The sequence below is a fragment of the Beta vulgaris genome, chromosome 7 (assembly GCF_026745355.1).
Source record: "Beta vulgaris subsp. vulgaris cultivar EL10 chromosome 7, EL10.2, whole genome shotgun sequence".
NCBI classification, from domain to species: Eukaryota; Viridiplantae; Streptophyta; class Magnoliopsida; order Caryophyllales; family Amaranthaceae; genus Beta; species Beta vulgaris.
In genome coordinates, this window is record NC_079208.1 from 6,282,106 (window position 1) to 6,298,620 (window position 16,515).

The window sequence follows — 16,515 nt, forward strand, 5'->3', positions numbered from 1 at the left end:
GTCCAAAAAAATAAAGCCTTACTCATCTTCATCAACTTATTAAATGAAAAAAAAACACAATTGTCTTCTCACTTCTTCCTCTCCTTATGATATCTTTTATTTAAACTCGCATGGCGTGTATATAATACTACTTATTCCCCTAACTCAAGGAAAAAGAAAGGAATAGAAAAGAAAAAAAGAAGAAAAGAAAGTAGTCGTAGTTTCTAATGTTTGGTATAAATGGTAGATTTGAGAGGAATCACATATTTGATTATCATTAGTAAAGGAAAGAATAGAGAGGAAATAAAGAAAACATAGATAAAAACTTCTTAGTTTTTTTTTTCCCGTCAAATTCCTCCAATTTTAGGAGAAGAAGAAAACAAGGATTTAAGAATATTTTTTTCCTTCCATTTCTTCTCCTTTTTAACTTATTTTCTTTTACCAAACATGAGAAAGTTTCTATACCTTTTCTTTCCTTTCTTTTCCATCCAAATCCATCCTAACGAACAAAGCCTACAAGTATTTATTTAAACGAACACCACCAGACCACCAGAAGACCACTTTTCTTTTCGTCAATGTTACGATGATATTCTTCCTCGGCGACCTCCTGCATCGGCGAAGAACCTGCGTTTCCGGTAATCTATCCTTGCTTTTCTCTCGGTTTAGCCTCAATTATGTTATTGATCTAATCAATTAAATTCGTAAAGCTTTGATATTTAATTATTTATCCCCTTTTTCATATATAGTTGAGAAATGATTTATTTTATATTGATTTCTACTAAGACTTAAATGATTGATTTCTGTTTCATGAATTTGTCTGATTGCTGCCTAATCTTGAGTTATTTTCAAGTTTCTTTCCAAGATTATAATTTACTCTAATTGGATTATACATAATACATCAGTAAGTGGGATTTTAGAAGTGTTAAATTTTAGAAGTAAAAAATTCGCAAGCTTTTAAGGGTTGATTTATTGATTGAAAGTTTTATAATTTGATTGAAATATGCTTGCCAATTAATGTTACAGGTAATATAAACTAATTATCCCTTTGAATCTTATGTTGTTTTTAGACTTTAAGTACAAAATTTCTGTTTAGAATTTTGTGTGCATTTGCAGATCTGTTTTTTTTTTTTATTGTTTTCTGTAATCATGCAAAAGTTTGAAACTTTCGGAGGAATTTCTGTAGAATTAAATTTTACGCTTTTGTAGAATTGTAATCTATATTTCGTCAAATTCTAAATCCCTCACAAGGATGCATTCTTAGACTGTAAATAAGAGGAATCAAATAAATTCAATGGAACTTCTTGTGGAATGTTTAGCTGATAAAAATCATTATTTAAACTAGTGTGCGAATTGAAATTTTCAGTAGTCGAATGTTAGATTTCAGATCATTTATGATAATATAAAGAATAACCATGACCACCACTCCACCAGTCAACCTAGAAATATTGCTATTGAACTTCAAATCTAGGAATTTTTGAAAAATAAAACCACCGAATAATACGAGGCTGCCTGGAAGCAAAACAGTGTTAATAAATCTCAAGACACCTGCTAACCACCTCCGATTGGCCAATCGATTGTGGGTGATAAGCAATGCTTCTTTGCAAAATAGTCTTTGTAGTCGGAACAATTCTTTCCGTAAATGGCTCATGAATATGGGATCTCGATCTTAGATAATGGATGAAGGAAATCCATGGAAGCATTTATATATTTCCTTAATGAACATAGCAGCAATGGAATATGTCGTGAAGGGGTGTTTCAAACTGAGAAAATGGGCAAACTTCGTAAGTTGATCACCACCACCAAGATTGTATCATGCCCTTTGGATTGAGGGAGCCCTTTGATAGAATCCATAGAGATCTCATCCCACACCAGAGATGGTAAGGGTAATGCCTGTAATAACCCTGCTGGACTGAGGTTAGATGACTTATGCTATTGATGGATTCCACATTCAAACACATAGGAAGCCATGCCTTTTCTCATCCCATGCCAATACAAATCAGCCGCCCTTAAATATGTTTTCAGATCTCTAGAATGCCCTCCCACTGCAGAATCGTGGAACTCTTTCACATACCCCCCCTTATAGAACAACTTCCCTTTCACTAAAGAGAATCCAAAATACTGTAAGTCCAGAGTGATCTGCTGCAGTAGTGAATCACTGTTGATTTCTTGTCGTAATATACTCCACTCCACACCTTGCATATAAACCACAACCCCTAACTCCACTTCTCCTCAAGACTTGCGGGACAAAGCATCTGTCAGGACTGTCACCTAATTCGAATGCCCGACTTTGTATGGAGTTTCAAAATTAACCAATTAACTTGCAAATGCAACAGTGGTAATCAGACCACACCTCTCTTTGGTGCATAATGAAACGTAAACTTTGTTGATCAATGCAGATTACAAAGGGCCTGCCTAGACATCAACACTGTTTCATACACTGATTTTGCTTGAGCCCTCGGTCCCAACATACGACTGAAAAAAGCAATGGGTTGTTGCTCATACTCCATGAAATCCTCAAGCATCGTGCAATACAAAGGAGGTCAGCTGGAAATTTGACATGGCAAGAATTGGTGCTTCTGTCATGGCCTTAAGCAACTCAAAGGCTCTGTTAGTTTCACTAGACCATCCAAAATTATCCTTTTACAAATTTGCTGTTAAAGGGTGAGCAATATGAGCATAATGAGCGCCGAATTTTCTGTAGTACCCTGTTAAACCCAAAAATCCCTAGACTTCTCTCGGGTTTCTTAGGCTGATCCCACTTCACGACGGCTCAAAGGGTGAGCAACTCAAAGGCTCTGGCAGCTCAATTTCACATTATACTTCCTCCCTTCTAAAATAAATGGAACACTTACCATTTTAGACCGTTTCACAATAAATGAAACGTTATTTTATTTGGTATTCTGTTATCTCTATCTCTCTCCCCATCATATGGGTCCCTCTTTTTCTTTCTCTCTATCTCTCTCCTCTCCTAAATCGCCGTGCCAAGGCCCCATGTTTTATTTAAAACAGAAGAAGGAAGTATAAAGTTTACATACAGCTGATGTTCCTCCAAAGTTTGCATCACCATAACTAAATGAGTTTCATTGTCCTTCTTACTCCCACTATAGATGAATATATCATCAAAAAATACTAGAAGAAATTTGCACAAAAAGGTTGAAAAATCTCATTAATTAGAGAATGGAATGCTCCAGGAGCATTCACTAACCAGAAGGGCATTGCTAGGAATTTGTGACGTCTCTTATGTGCTCAAAAGGTTGTTTTATGCATATCCTCTGAGTAAAATATGATGGTTCTCGACTAAAGATCCAGCTTTGTAAACATCCTAGGGCCTTGACCCATGAAATCCATCTAACAAATCTTCTATTACCTTAATAGGGTACTTGTCCGGTACTGTTTTCTTATTCGATGCTCTGTAGTCCATACAAAAACGCCATGAACCACCCTTTTTGCGCACTAGTTACACCAGACGCCAGAATGATTCTAGCATTCAATAACATCAAATTTTCAATTTCATTCTTGTAGTACTCTTGGCATGGATAAGGCTGCACCCTTACTGGATCACTACCTTGCTTGAGAACGATGACATGTTCATGCCCCCTCTTTGGGGGTAACCCTTTTGGCATCTAAAACACTCCTTTAAACTCGCCAGCACATGTTCACTTTGGGTCCTTATCTTCTTCCTTTCTTCTATCTGATTCATTTCTTAGTAATAACCTTCCTTTTTCCTTCTCCAAGGTACGGATTATAGCCTTGAGGGAAATCCTTGATCTATCTAGTGAACGGTCCCCTTTAAGAAGGATGAATTTGTTGTTCACTTGGAATTTCATAGTTTGCAGCTTTCACTTTGTCACGGCTGTGCCCAATTGTTCTAACAATTGCAATTCTAAAATCAATTTGGAGTTCCCCAATATGAGCGGAAGGAAGTCTTCCCATATCTCCTTTCCGCCCAACTAGACTCTCACTCCTTTACACTCCCAAACACCATGAACTGACTCACCATTATCCAACGAAACTCCAAAGCTCTTCGAACTTGTCACCACGGTTTGTCTTTTCCACGGTGGCTATTGAAACGAGATTATGCATAACCCCCGAATATATCATAACAATCACCTTCTGGCCCTCAATTCTACTTATCATCTTCATCATTTTCGGATTAGTCAAACCGACCACTAAATTAAGTGAAACCTCAGTGTTAGGGCTTTCTTCCTTTGGTGTATCTAAGGGTGATTTCTCCCTTATTTCCTTTTCTATGTCACTGCCTTTGTCTTGAGTGAGAAGCAGAATCAATTCTCGACCACTTATCATCACATTGGAAGCACAATCCCTTTTCCTTTTCTTGTTGTAACTTTCGGTCATCAAGTCTTCGAACATCTTCGACTGGTTTGGCTTTGGGAACTGTTGGGAGAGCTTAGGCCTCCTACTCCATTAGCCCAACTTTAAATTGAATTGCTGGAAGATTGTGAGAAGTTAGAAGTAGTGGACAAGAGAGTCGTGAGGGCCCTTTGAGACATTTGAATATGAGCCGGTTTTTGAAAAGCATTATGGATCCAGACCTTACTCCTTTTTAGAGCCCACTATGCGTTTTTCCTCCACCGGAATTGCAAGCTCCATGGCTTGATCCAAATTAATCAGATTCATTAATCTCTCTTCCACCTTGACATCCTTCCTAAGCCACTTTTAAACTTCCCCATTAAGATTCTATCTGGACCTTCTCAAATGGTGCTGCCATTTCAATGATGTACCGAAGATATTCTAGAGCAGATCTTATTGACTCACCGCAAGCTTCTTGTTCATACAATGACCCAAAATTTGTCGGCTGAAACCGCTGTAGCAGCAGCTCCTGGAATTTCAACCATGCCTTGATGGATAGCCTCCTGTGTTCCAAGGATAACAAGATAATGCCTCTCCTTTTTAAGGCGCACCACCTCAATCTCCATTTTCTCCTTGTCTCTAAGGTGATATTAGGTTCATGTCCATCCAACAACGATATATCTAATTTCTGTTACCTTTATTTTCCACCTCCACCCCCATAAATCGTCCCCGTCCCCTTATCCGTAACGGTGTTACCTAGCCCATAATAACCAGGTTACCAGGACCTTCATCCGATCCTCCTCTGCCATGATCTCTAGTAAAAAAAAACCCACCTCCGGGATCGCTGTTGAGAGCAAAACCTCCTTCCCCACTTTCGTGATATCACCTTCTTTGACTAATACCACCCAACATCTCCTTCTTTGGCCCTTCCCTTTGTAACTAAATTCTTTAAACTAATGTAAATAAGGAGATTGAATAGATTCAAGATCAGAAATTGAAGATCTAACCTCTATTTGGAATTTCGAGTGATCATCTCGAAATTTTAGAGATCATGGCTTTTTGGGTTTCTCCCTTCCAGCCTTTGGCCTGATTAATGTCGGAAGCGATTTGGGGGATGATTATTTGCTGCATTTCAGCTGCAGCCCTCTCCCAGCTGTTGCTATTTTCGTAGACATGGCATGTTTGAGCAAGGCCACTTCCTCATTCTTATTTGCACGCTGAGAGTCCTGAGCTACAATTGGGGGTGCCATGGTTTGTTGCTTTGATACCATGTTGTAACAAATTGACAACAACACACAACACTATATACTACCTCCATAATTTTTTTAGTTGCAACATTTGGTTCTGTGGTACTAATCATCAACCAACTTTGTTAAACTATCTCACATTATTATATAAGAAAAAACATAGTCAAGTGGGGTCTTGTTAGATTCATCTCAATGCGACGATTCCAAATATCAAATTTTTATAATTTTTACTTACACCCAATAAGAGATATTAATGTTCAAAGAATTGTCTCGACAAATGTGAAAAAGCAAATGATGCAACTAAAAAATACAAACGTAATATTAAAAATAAGAACAAAATAGGAGAAGTAAAATATAAAGAGAAGAAGAGAGGTTCATTGTATTGGATTAGAAAAACTTAAAAAAGGGTTTAAGGCTTTCGAGAGGCTAAAATCCCTCCCACATAACAAGTCTCACATAATTTCTGGATACCCACTTTCTCTCTCTAACTCCCTTATTTATAGACATTTCCTCACATTGCGCATGCCTCATTCATGTGATTTTGCCAAGTCATTACATTTACTAACATCACATAGTGGCTCCTTTCCCACGTTTTGCATATGTCATCATGATAAGAGGTCTTGGCTGGTTTCTTGCACACAAAAGAGAAAGCCAATGGCACTTTATCTTGCTGCTATATAGTTTATAAGCCAAAATTATGATTTAAATTAAACATGCCTTTTTATGTGTGTTTAGGAGGATGGATTCAACCATTAAACAATGCACATAATTGCGGGATGGAACATCTTTATGTCACGTTGATCGGATTAGCAGTTGACGTGATGTGTTATTTAAGTCAGATATACTCTTTTTGCTTCCAGCAAAAGATGCTGTTGTTACGAGTACCCTTCCAAGAAGATGGATGGATGTTTCAGCTTGATAATAAGTATTGATTTTGAACATTTACCCATTTCTGATAGTTTATGCTGTCCACATGTAAGGGGAAGTTTTACTACTTTTAAGATATTTGTGGGTAATGTATTGCGGGGATGCCAGTCCAAAAATTGAACCAAGTTTAGGCTGAAACTCAGCAAAGGGGTCAAGGGCTTCTATCATATATGTGACAAATTATATTTTCCCTTTAATTCTACACTTGTCAATAAATGGATCAATTTTCCATTAACCCATGGGGTCAGGGAACTTACCTTTCCATTCACGTTAGGCTAGGGAACCTGGTAAACTGCCTAAGGCACTTTTCTCTTGCAAAACTTTGGAGGTCTTGAAGCTTGAGATAAACCTTGGAAGTTCCCATGGTCTGTTTGCCTAACTTGAAAGTCTTGTACCTCAATTCAGATGATGAGTTTATAAGCAAGCTAGTTTCGAGTTGTCCATCACTTGAAAGACCTGACTATGAGAAACTGCTGTTCTGCATCCAAGGACATAGTAATTTATGCACCATCTCTCTGAAGATTGGTTATTGATATCTATCCATCGACAACTCCCTATGATCATGCTAGAAAAACTTTGGGGCCATTCCGGATGTATTCACGAGGGGTAATATTGTGCTAAATTGTCAAAATTGCAATATTTGGAGTATGCTGACAATTTAGCAATGCGGTTTGAAATTGGACATCTAAATGCTCTTGATGAAGCTCATATTAGTACGTCAACCACCTGCGGCGAGGAGACCATATTTCAGAACATGTATAGCCTTCTCAGACCACTGTCTAATATGCAACATTCATTTCTGGGTGAGCTTAGCATTGAGGTCACTCTCTCAAAGCAATCCATCCTTTCAGCTGTTGTTTAAAATCTTTTGTCCTGACATTAACTGACGTGACTCAATGGCTGCAGGTTCTCGCAGATGGTAAATCAAAGGATAAGCTGCTGCCTCTCTTACTCAATTTGATATATTTGCAGCTTGTTTTCAGTTGCTTTAATCACTGGCGTAATATGTTACTGGAGTTGCTTTGCTCACTTCTTTAGGAAGACTCTTTTCCAAGGGTGAGTTTTGTTGCCTCTGACATTGACTTTCACGATTGACAGTACTTGTAATTGTTGCTAAATCTTACTTTAGCGCTCTTGCCTTGTAAGGGAGTCTCAACAGGATAATCATCCTGAAGATAAAAATGAATTTGATATGATGATAGCTGAGACCGTCGTATATTTTTATCAGAGTCCAAATCAAGCCATTACTTCGATGTGTCTGGCTTCATCTTAAAAGAATTGTGATAGGTCGATTCTGGGAAAATCAATGGGAATTTGAAATGGTGAAATATTTCCTAAAAAATGCATTAGTTTTGGAGGAATTACTTTTAATTTGCTGGAGAATCCTCTAGAGGATGTCCTCTGATGGTGAATTAGTGAACAGAACATTGGTGGCATGACTAAAGGCGATATGATGTCACTCGATAGTTCACTCAAGAAGCTACCAAGAGACTCTAGAAATTGTTCTCTAAATATTCAATCTTGGGACTTTGATTAGAGTATACTCTCTGTTCCACAAAAAAATTCCATCTTTCCTTTTAGTCTGTTCCATAAAGTTCTTTCCTATTTTGCATTATTTCAATTTTGATATAACTTTTTTCCCTCTCTTCCTTACCCTTTTCCCTCTAAACGAGTCCACTTTACCCATTAATCAACACCAGTTATTCTGTACAACTTTCTCTCTCCTACCCAAAAGTCAAATTAAGGGCCCCACTTTCTGCTAACTCTTTCTCTTCCTTAGTTCTTGCATCTACAATGATAAGAGTGATCTTTCTATAACAGAGGGAGTATCAGCTTTCAGCATTGTGCAACCCTTTATGCATGGACGTGTTTAGGACTATAGGTGTTTGAGCCTTGCAATATGTAGTTTGCCAAGTTCTTGCCAAGTTCATTCTTATATTGGGGGTTATAGTTTAGTTTGTATATGTTCAGTTCAACTTTGGCCCCACAAAAGGCTCTCACACTTTCATACAACATTCCGGTTCAGCTCAGACAACTTTTTGTGTAGTTCTCTAATCACTTATTTCTTCTGCGTTCTTGTCTAATTATCCATTTATTTGTCATCAAAGATTAAGTTATCTGCTCATAATTTTAAGTTAGGCCATTAGACATGATGCATTATATGTTGTGCTTGATATACTTGAGATTTTACACAAGGTGGGTTACCAAAGGTTAATCACTTGAGATTTTCATATAATTTTGGGTGGGATTTTTCACCATGTATTTCTCAACCTCTGAAAACTAGAGCAATTATGCAGGATAGTTTCTCTTGACTTGTAATTTGGAGAGGAAGAAAGTTGTAGCTTAATAAGATTTATCTTAGCCTAACGTTAATGATGACTGAATTTCAAGGAACTCTGGTTCTGTCTTGGTATATAGCCATATAGGTTTGTGTGAGGAGTTGCTTCTGGTGGTTTGCTTAGGAAAGGAATTGTCTTTGGGATAAGTCATAAGCGATGCACTGCTAATTGACCTATTACCTAAGGTTGGATGATATCTGAAACATAAAGGATCATGCCAACGACTTTGTAATCCGGACTATCCGGTGAGAGTTAATCAGCAATGAACTCTCGCAAACTGAGCTACACAACTGTATTCTGATCTGGTGGAAGTTTTGAACAGAGATCTGCCTGTTAACTGTACGTTTCACACTATCACAGTCTGAATTGGAAGGTCTGGTGGCATTTGGTATTAGGTGGTACAGTTTCTTCGAACAAACCTAGAGCCTCTTTTATCTTATGGCTTGCAACTAATTAACAAACTGGGCTACCGTTGGAAATACTCGTCTTCGTCATAAGGGTACTCGTCATAGCGGGAGCCCAGTGTTGTGTGTTCATAAGGATCAGTACAACATCTCTGCTTTCTGAACCTGATGTTGCATTTTGGCTTTACACCTTGCGTCGCGCTTGCATTATCTCATTCTATAAGATGTCCTGGTACAAGTCTCTTATGAGAGTATACTACAGAGCAAATTACTTTGGCTACTGCAGTATGATTACTGGAAGCTTAGGCCTCGGGTAGAGTATGACCAAAAGCGTAATCCACTATAACCATTCTTCTGACATAGAACCTGGGATAAAAGTAATTCATATTTTGACCTTGGGCTCCTCAAAATACAAATGCAAATCTACGTTTTGCTTTACTAATTTGTTCTTTAAATTATTGTGTTTTATTTTTAAATCGAAATTGATGGAACTCCAATGGTATTATATACTTTTTTGGTTTTTAATACTTGTAACATTTCCTGTTTAGGAAGTTCTTTATTGCTTGCAACATTTACATTTTTGTCAATATATTATTTCTTTTTCTATCTTAGCACATGTGGGTTTTTTGAATATCTTAATTTCTTAGGTCTACGTGCACAGTTTAACATTGCGAGTATTAAAGAAGGGAGGAAGTATCTGCCTTTAGTAAAAATAAAGGTTTTGGAAACAACATTTTAAGATTTTTATTTCCTCAGCTCGAGTTTTGTAGGAGGGGGGGATGATGAGGAGAGATTGGAGATGGATTTGGAATCTCTCATGTCCTACTAAAATAAAAATCTTCTTATGGCAGTGCATGTGGGGGAGAGTTGCTTGCAATGAAAACATTAATAGAATCATGCCTCATCACAGTAAATATTGTAGTTTTTGCCCTCAAAAAATAGAATCCATGGACCATAATTTTGGGGGACTTTTCCTCAGCCCTCGTTTTCCATCTATGAGTGGATTGAACTGGAAATCTCGAAGCCAAACCCTCCTTACCCTTTGACACCTCCAAGTATATCCTTCGCGTTTACTCTTTGGCACCTTTGGAAGAGAAGAAATGCTTGGGTATTTAGAAAATCCAACATCCCTATCCAAACCACAAAAAACTCAGTAAACTGGGCCTCTACCGAATGGTTTTACTCCCAAAGCCAACCTATGGTAAGCCCCTCCCCCTCAGCTACTTGGTCTCCTCCTCTCCTAGGCTCTCTTAAAGTTATCTCTGATGCTTGTTTTGCGAAAGAATCCATAGTGGCTACTTCGGCCGCAATTTGCAGAGATGCAACAGGTACATGGCGGGGAGGGATTACAAAATCTTTCTATGCAGACTCAGCACTAGAGGCCGAGTTAAGGGGGAGTTTAAATGCACTATCATGGTGCATTGAGGAGAAGTGAGAAAGTGTGATAATTGTTTCTGACTGTGCGATGGCTGTAAAAGGTATCAATGACCCCCCCCCCCCAACAGGCCGTAATTTATTATTGGAACTAATGGGTGAATGCAGGGTGTGCATAGGGCGAATACCAGGCGGTACATTAGTCTCCAGAGAAGGAGTGCGAATCAACTAGCTGATGAAGCTGCGAAGTCCATGATGAAATCCAAACCTGTTGTTAATGCTTGTATTTGGAACACCCCTCCCCTGGTTTGTTTGGGAACGTATAATAAGGATCTAGAAAACACTAAACTTGCTGTGACACCTACTTTTGGTAGGGGTGGTGAACTTGTAATTGTTTAATCTATCTAAGCATTTTCTTTTTTAAAAAAAAACTACATCACTCTGAAAAGCCTGATTCTATCATTTTTTTTTTTGGAAAGGGTTGGTTTTATTATCTTTTTTTTTGAGAGTACGAAACATGGGATATGAGGCATAACTAGTATCTGGGTCCGGACGTTGTTTCGGGTTGGTATGTGTTTCCGAACTTGATATACATTTTTTTTTTCCATTCTCATTAAAATATATTAAGGAAAACTCAACATTTAAAAAGTACAAATATAATAATGTGGACACTCAAAACATGCTTAAAAGTTGGTTGAGATGGTAATTTTGTCATGTATAATAGGAAGAGGTCATAGGTTCAAATTTTATTGTAAGCTTATTTTATTTTTGTTAATTGACATGATTTTTGTACGTTTTGGACAATTCTAGTGGAGTAACAGATGTGCCACATGACGTGTATACATTATCACGCACGTTTTTTAATATATTTGTATAGATAGAATTCGAATATCTATATAATATTCGTTTGATTAGCTAAATGGATGATACTAAAAGCAAAGTCCAAAACAATAAATCCCATGTAATGTAAGTTTTGTGTTACTTTTTCCAAAGCTCCACATAATAGATACAAGTTATTCCAGCACTGTAGTTATCCTATCTACTATCTGAAAATTTTGGAATGCACAAAAAAGAGAGAAATGAGATTCACAAGCATTTTTGCTTCAACGAAATTCGGTTTCCATCGCAATAGGATTTTTCAAACATATAAACAACGTAAAGCGGAGCTCATCGCGAAAATATCATCAGCTTCACATTCTAGCCATAAAGAGAGCATTTGCAACCAGCCAACCATCGTTATCATAAGATTTACGGTTTTTTCACCAGGTACCTCTGTACTTTAACAAAATTCATGGGGTACCCCTAACTTTAAACTAATGCACTAGGTACCCCTGACAATTTAATAAACAGCAATAAATACCCTTACTCATTGACGGCGTTAAGTTGCCGTTAGTGGGTTATTACATTAATGCCCTCATTAAGGCGCTAGTAAACCCAATCCTTCGAAAAAAAACCCTCCAACTCCCATTCATCTTCCCTCTTCCTCTGTTCTTCTTCCTTCAAGTCGGTTAGCAAAAAATTTCCAAAAAAATCTGGGTTGAATTATTCTGCGAACAAATCAAAATCTTTGCACTTGGAAGTTGACGCAAAAAAGGAATCGTGCTTGGGTAAGCTAAGGAAGTGAGTTCGCAAATTTTTAGGGTGATCTTTTCAAAATTCCACAAAGGTAAGATTTGTAATTTTTTTTTAAAATTTTGCATTATTTAGTTGTTAAATCTCACTGGGTGTGTTATTTATGTTCATCCATGCTATATTTCATAGTTTCCTGTTTAGGGTTATTTGATATCACAAGTTCTTTCAGTTTTTGGTAATTTTGCTGTTTTAGCAATATTTTTGCATGAATTCCGTATAATGTTGAATAGGGCCAATATTTATTTCTTCATGTATGCTGAAATTATGTAGTTTTTGGTTTAGGGTTCTCTGCATTCTCAAATTCTCTTCTATTTTGTTTGTTTGATTTCATTTTAGATGGAAGGGATGTGTTGTTGTGTGATTATAAGGGTAAGCAGTTTGATGTTAGGGTGGAAGATGTAGACTTAACTAGTATTATTGATTTGTTCAATGAGATACATGATGAGTCTGTGAAGCAAGGTGTGTGGTTGCCTGAAAATTTTAGAGTCCATTACAAAGCCAAAAACTAGTGGAGTTGTATGATGATCCACATCTTTCAAATATGTGGGGTGGGTTTGTAGGATTGGATACTGTTGAGGTATTCATAGAGGATACACAACAACCTCCTAGGTTTGTGATGAAATTAGTGAAGGACTTGAGGGAAGAAAAGAGAAAAGCTGAGGCTGAGAAACTAAGAAAGATTGCTGAAGAAAAGGAAAGAGAGAGGGAGGAAGAAAGAAAAAGACAGAAGAAGATGAATTGAGGGAGTTGGAGGAGCAAATGCCCCTGTGGCAATTGAAATTCCAGTTTATAATCCTGATATATGAGTGTGATGGAGTATTTAAGGATTTTTTCACAAGAAGAAGTGGTGATGGGAGAGTCACAACCTGAAGCAGAGTCACAAGCACTCTGCCCCCCCTCCACCACAAACAGACTCCCCTCCCCCCTCCCACAATCCCCTGTCCACCCTTTCCAACCACCCCATACCTCCACAACCCTCTCCTCCCCATCCCCTCCCCAAGCTTCCCTCCTCCATCCCCACCACCTAAACAACCACAAACACAATCCCTCCCAAGCTCCCCTCCTCCATCCCCACCACCTGAAACACAACCACAAACACAATCACCTCCCCAAGCTTCCCCTCCTCCATCCCATCCAACTGAAAGACAAACACACTCAGATCCCCAATCTTCCAAACCTGCTGCTTCAAAGAAAGTAGGTGCTGTAAAGAAAAAGGGAGCAAAGAAGGGGTTTAAAGCTGCTAAAACCACTGCTAAGAGGGTTGGTACATATGTACCAAAGACTGAGATCAGAGAGAGGGGTTAGGAAGCCTAGAATGCCTCCCCAACAACCTGAGCATCAACCTGAGCATAGGAAAGATGAACTGAAGAAGAATCTGAGGATGATGAGGCTGATGATGATTATGTTTGGGAAGAAGGGAGTTCAGATGAGGGTTATGATTTGAATTAGAGGGTGAAGTTGAGGATGAAGAAGTGGATGTATTGCTAGAGAAAGAATTTGAGGATTACTTGGATGGGGGGGGTCAGTTTTAGACAAGTTGTACACAGTTGTGGGAGAGATGCTTTTTGGGCAGGTGAAGCTTAATCAGTGGATGATCTTTTCAAACAAAGATCACTTCCTTGGAGTGTTCAAGGACTACTGTATTCAAGAGGGGTTTGCAGTGAGGGTTAAGAAGGCTGACAACCTTAGGTTCACTGCTAGGTGTATAATAGAGGACTGTGAGTGGAGAATTCATGCATCCAAACTGATGGATGGCATTAGTTGGGCCATAAAGTCTGTAACATTAAGTTGTGTGGCAGAATGGAGGAGAACCCAATGGTTACCAGTGTTTGGTTAACAAGGCATTTGGGTGATGTAATTAGTGCAAACCCTGATGTACCTGTGCACTCATTACAGAAAATGTGTTTGGAAAGGTTTAGGATAAAGGTGAAGGAAAGGTTGTTATATAAGGTGAAGTGCATCAAAGGAGCAGATGTATGGGGGCTTATCTGAATCTTATGGGCTGCTACCAGCATATGCAGAGATGATAAAGAGGACTAACACTGCTTTGGTGACTTGGACAGCCAACTCTTCAAACAGCACACCAAAGTTCAAGGCCTGTTTCTTCTCATTTGCAGCTCAGTTCAAGGGGTTTCTAAGAGGGTGCAGACCTCTTATTGGGTTTGATGGGACACATTTAAGTGGGTTCTATAAAGGAATCTTGTTGACTGCTTGGCTATTGATGGAAATAATGAAATACTTCCAATAGCTTATGGGATAGTGGACACAGAGAGTAAAGATAGTTGGAGCTATTTTTTCAGAAACTTGAAATTGGTTTTCCAGTCACAAGGTGTTAACAAGGATGACTGGACATTCATAAGTGACAGGATGAGGGTAACATTTCTTTCCTTCCATAATTCAATATCTAACTTATCTTTCCTTACATCCTTTTTTGTTCTAAACTAACTGATTTCATTTATTTTCTCTTCCATGTAGGGTGTTGAGGGAGCACTGTTGGAGGTGTTCCCTAAAGCTACTAGGAGGATTTGCTGTCAACACCTATATTCCAATTGCAAGAATGCTGGATTCACTGGCCCTGCTTTCCACAAATCTTTTTGGATTGCTGCTAATGCCTACAACCTTTATGTATACAACAAAGCCATGGAGAAGATAACAAAGGTTGATCCTAAAGCTACAGAATATCTGGACAAGGCAGAGGAGCAGTGGTCTAGGCATTTATTTGACCCTGTTGTGTTGTGATCACAACACAACAAATTTTGTTGAGTCTTTCAATGCGTGCACAAAACCTTTCAGAGATCTCCCTGTCCTCACTTTGTTGGAAGGTAAGGAAATTGTTTTGTTTTCTTGTTCTACATATGCCTCTTATTAGGTGCTTATTTTGTTGTTCTACATTTGCAGAAATTAGGGGTTGGTGTATGAAAAAGGTGGGGGCTAGATTTGACAGAGCTGTTGACATGGAACCCACTGACCTCACTGACTATGCCACTAAGTTGTTGGAGGTCAGGGCTGATGAAAGCAGGTTCTGCCATGTTGTGGAAGCTGGTGGAGGGGAGTTTGAGGTGCTGGATGATCATGTGCACTTCCCTATTAGGCTAGAAACTAGGACATGTGGCTGTGGCAAATAGCAGGGCACTGGTATACCCTGCAAACATGGTTTGAGGGTTATTTTTGACCAGAGGCTTAACCCACATGACTATGTCTCTGACTACTACAGAAGGGCTGCATATAAAGAGACCTATGCAAGCCACATACACCCATGCCTGACTCCTCTCAATGGCCTGAGTTTGAACTCCCTATAATTGACCCTCCCCCATTCAAAAGATGTGCTGGAAGGCCTGCTAAACAGAGGAAGAGAGGTCCAAATGACAAGAAAAAAGGGAAGAGGAGCAGCACTATTAGGTGTGGCAAGTGCAAAGAAATAGGCCACAATTCAAGGACATGCAAGGGAGGGCTACACAGAAGCAAAGGAAGGAATCTGGTGCATCAACATCCCAACCACAACAATCTGATGGGAGTACTCAGCATGGAAGGAAAAGAAAGGCTGCTGCTGGTCCATCAACTTCCAAGGGTGGAACCAAAAAACAGAAGAAAGGCAAGGATGTAGTTTGAGTAATTAGGGGACTAATCTTTAATTTGCTAACTATTTTTTTGGGTACAAATTAGCATAAACAATATTTTGTGGATGAAATATGGTAAAGTGCAAACAATCTCATCTTTTTTTGTAAAGTTACTTAAAAGCTTAAATATTTTGTGGATGAAATATTGGGATCTTTTTGTAAAGCTACTAATATTATTGCATATTGAATGTCATTTGTTACAAATTTGGTGCTACATTACCATTCTTCCTTCATTTGTTCATTACAAAAATAAGTAACACAAACATAAATACGCCTATTTTTATTGCTCCTTGCATCCTTTTTTGTTGTTGTTTGATTCTCTTCTTTAGTAGCTTCATTTCCTCCAAGTTTACATTACTTGCCTCGTCTTCCTCTACTTGTCTCACAATGGAGTTATGGTCAATAATACCAACACACCACCTAAAAATGTTGCAATCATCGCACTTGTAGTACAATCTTTCTGGATTCATTGAGGAATCCGAGCTCCGGATTGCAATTTTTTTCCTACATTTGCAAGTTCTATTAGGAACTCTAATGTATGAGGATTCTAAGTAACTAGAAGTGTGAGATTGTGAGCTCATGAGTATTATTTGAGTTGGATTGAAAAACTATACTTTGGATGAGGAGGGAGCAAAATACCAAGAGTAGGACTGCTTTTATAGCAATCCCAGGTATTGCAACGGTC

General features: G+C 38.4%; 1 long non-coding RNA gene across 3 annotated transcripts; it reads left to right on the forward strand.

The window, feature by feature from the left end:
• The first annotated feature begins 459 nt into the window (after positions 1-459).
• On the forward strand, positions 460-11,190 carry LOC104898506 (uncharacterized). Of its 3 annotated transcripts, none has more exons than XR_007276129.2 (4): positions 460-614; positions 6,273-7,267; positions 7,371-7,520; positions 9,855-11,190. It is a non-coding gene; the product is annotated as an uncharacterized LOC104898506 (long non-coding RNA). The 3 variants fall into 3 exon arrangements; XR_007276128.2 differs by having other exon boundaries at positions 10,750-11,190; XR_790797.3 differs by lacking the exon at positions 9,855-11,190 and having other exon boundaries at positions 7,371-7,676.
• Positions 11,191-16,515: the final 5,325 nt, after the last annotated feature.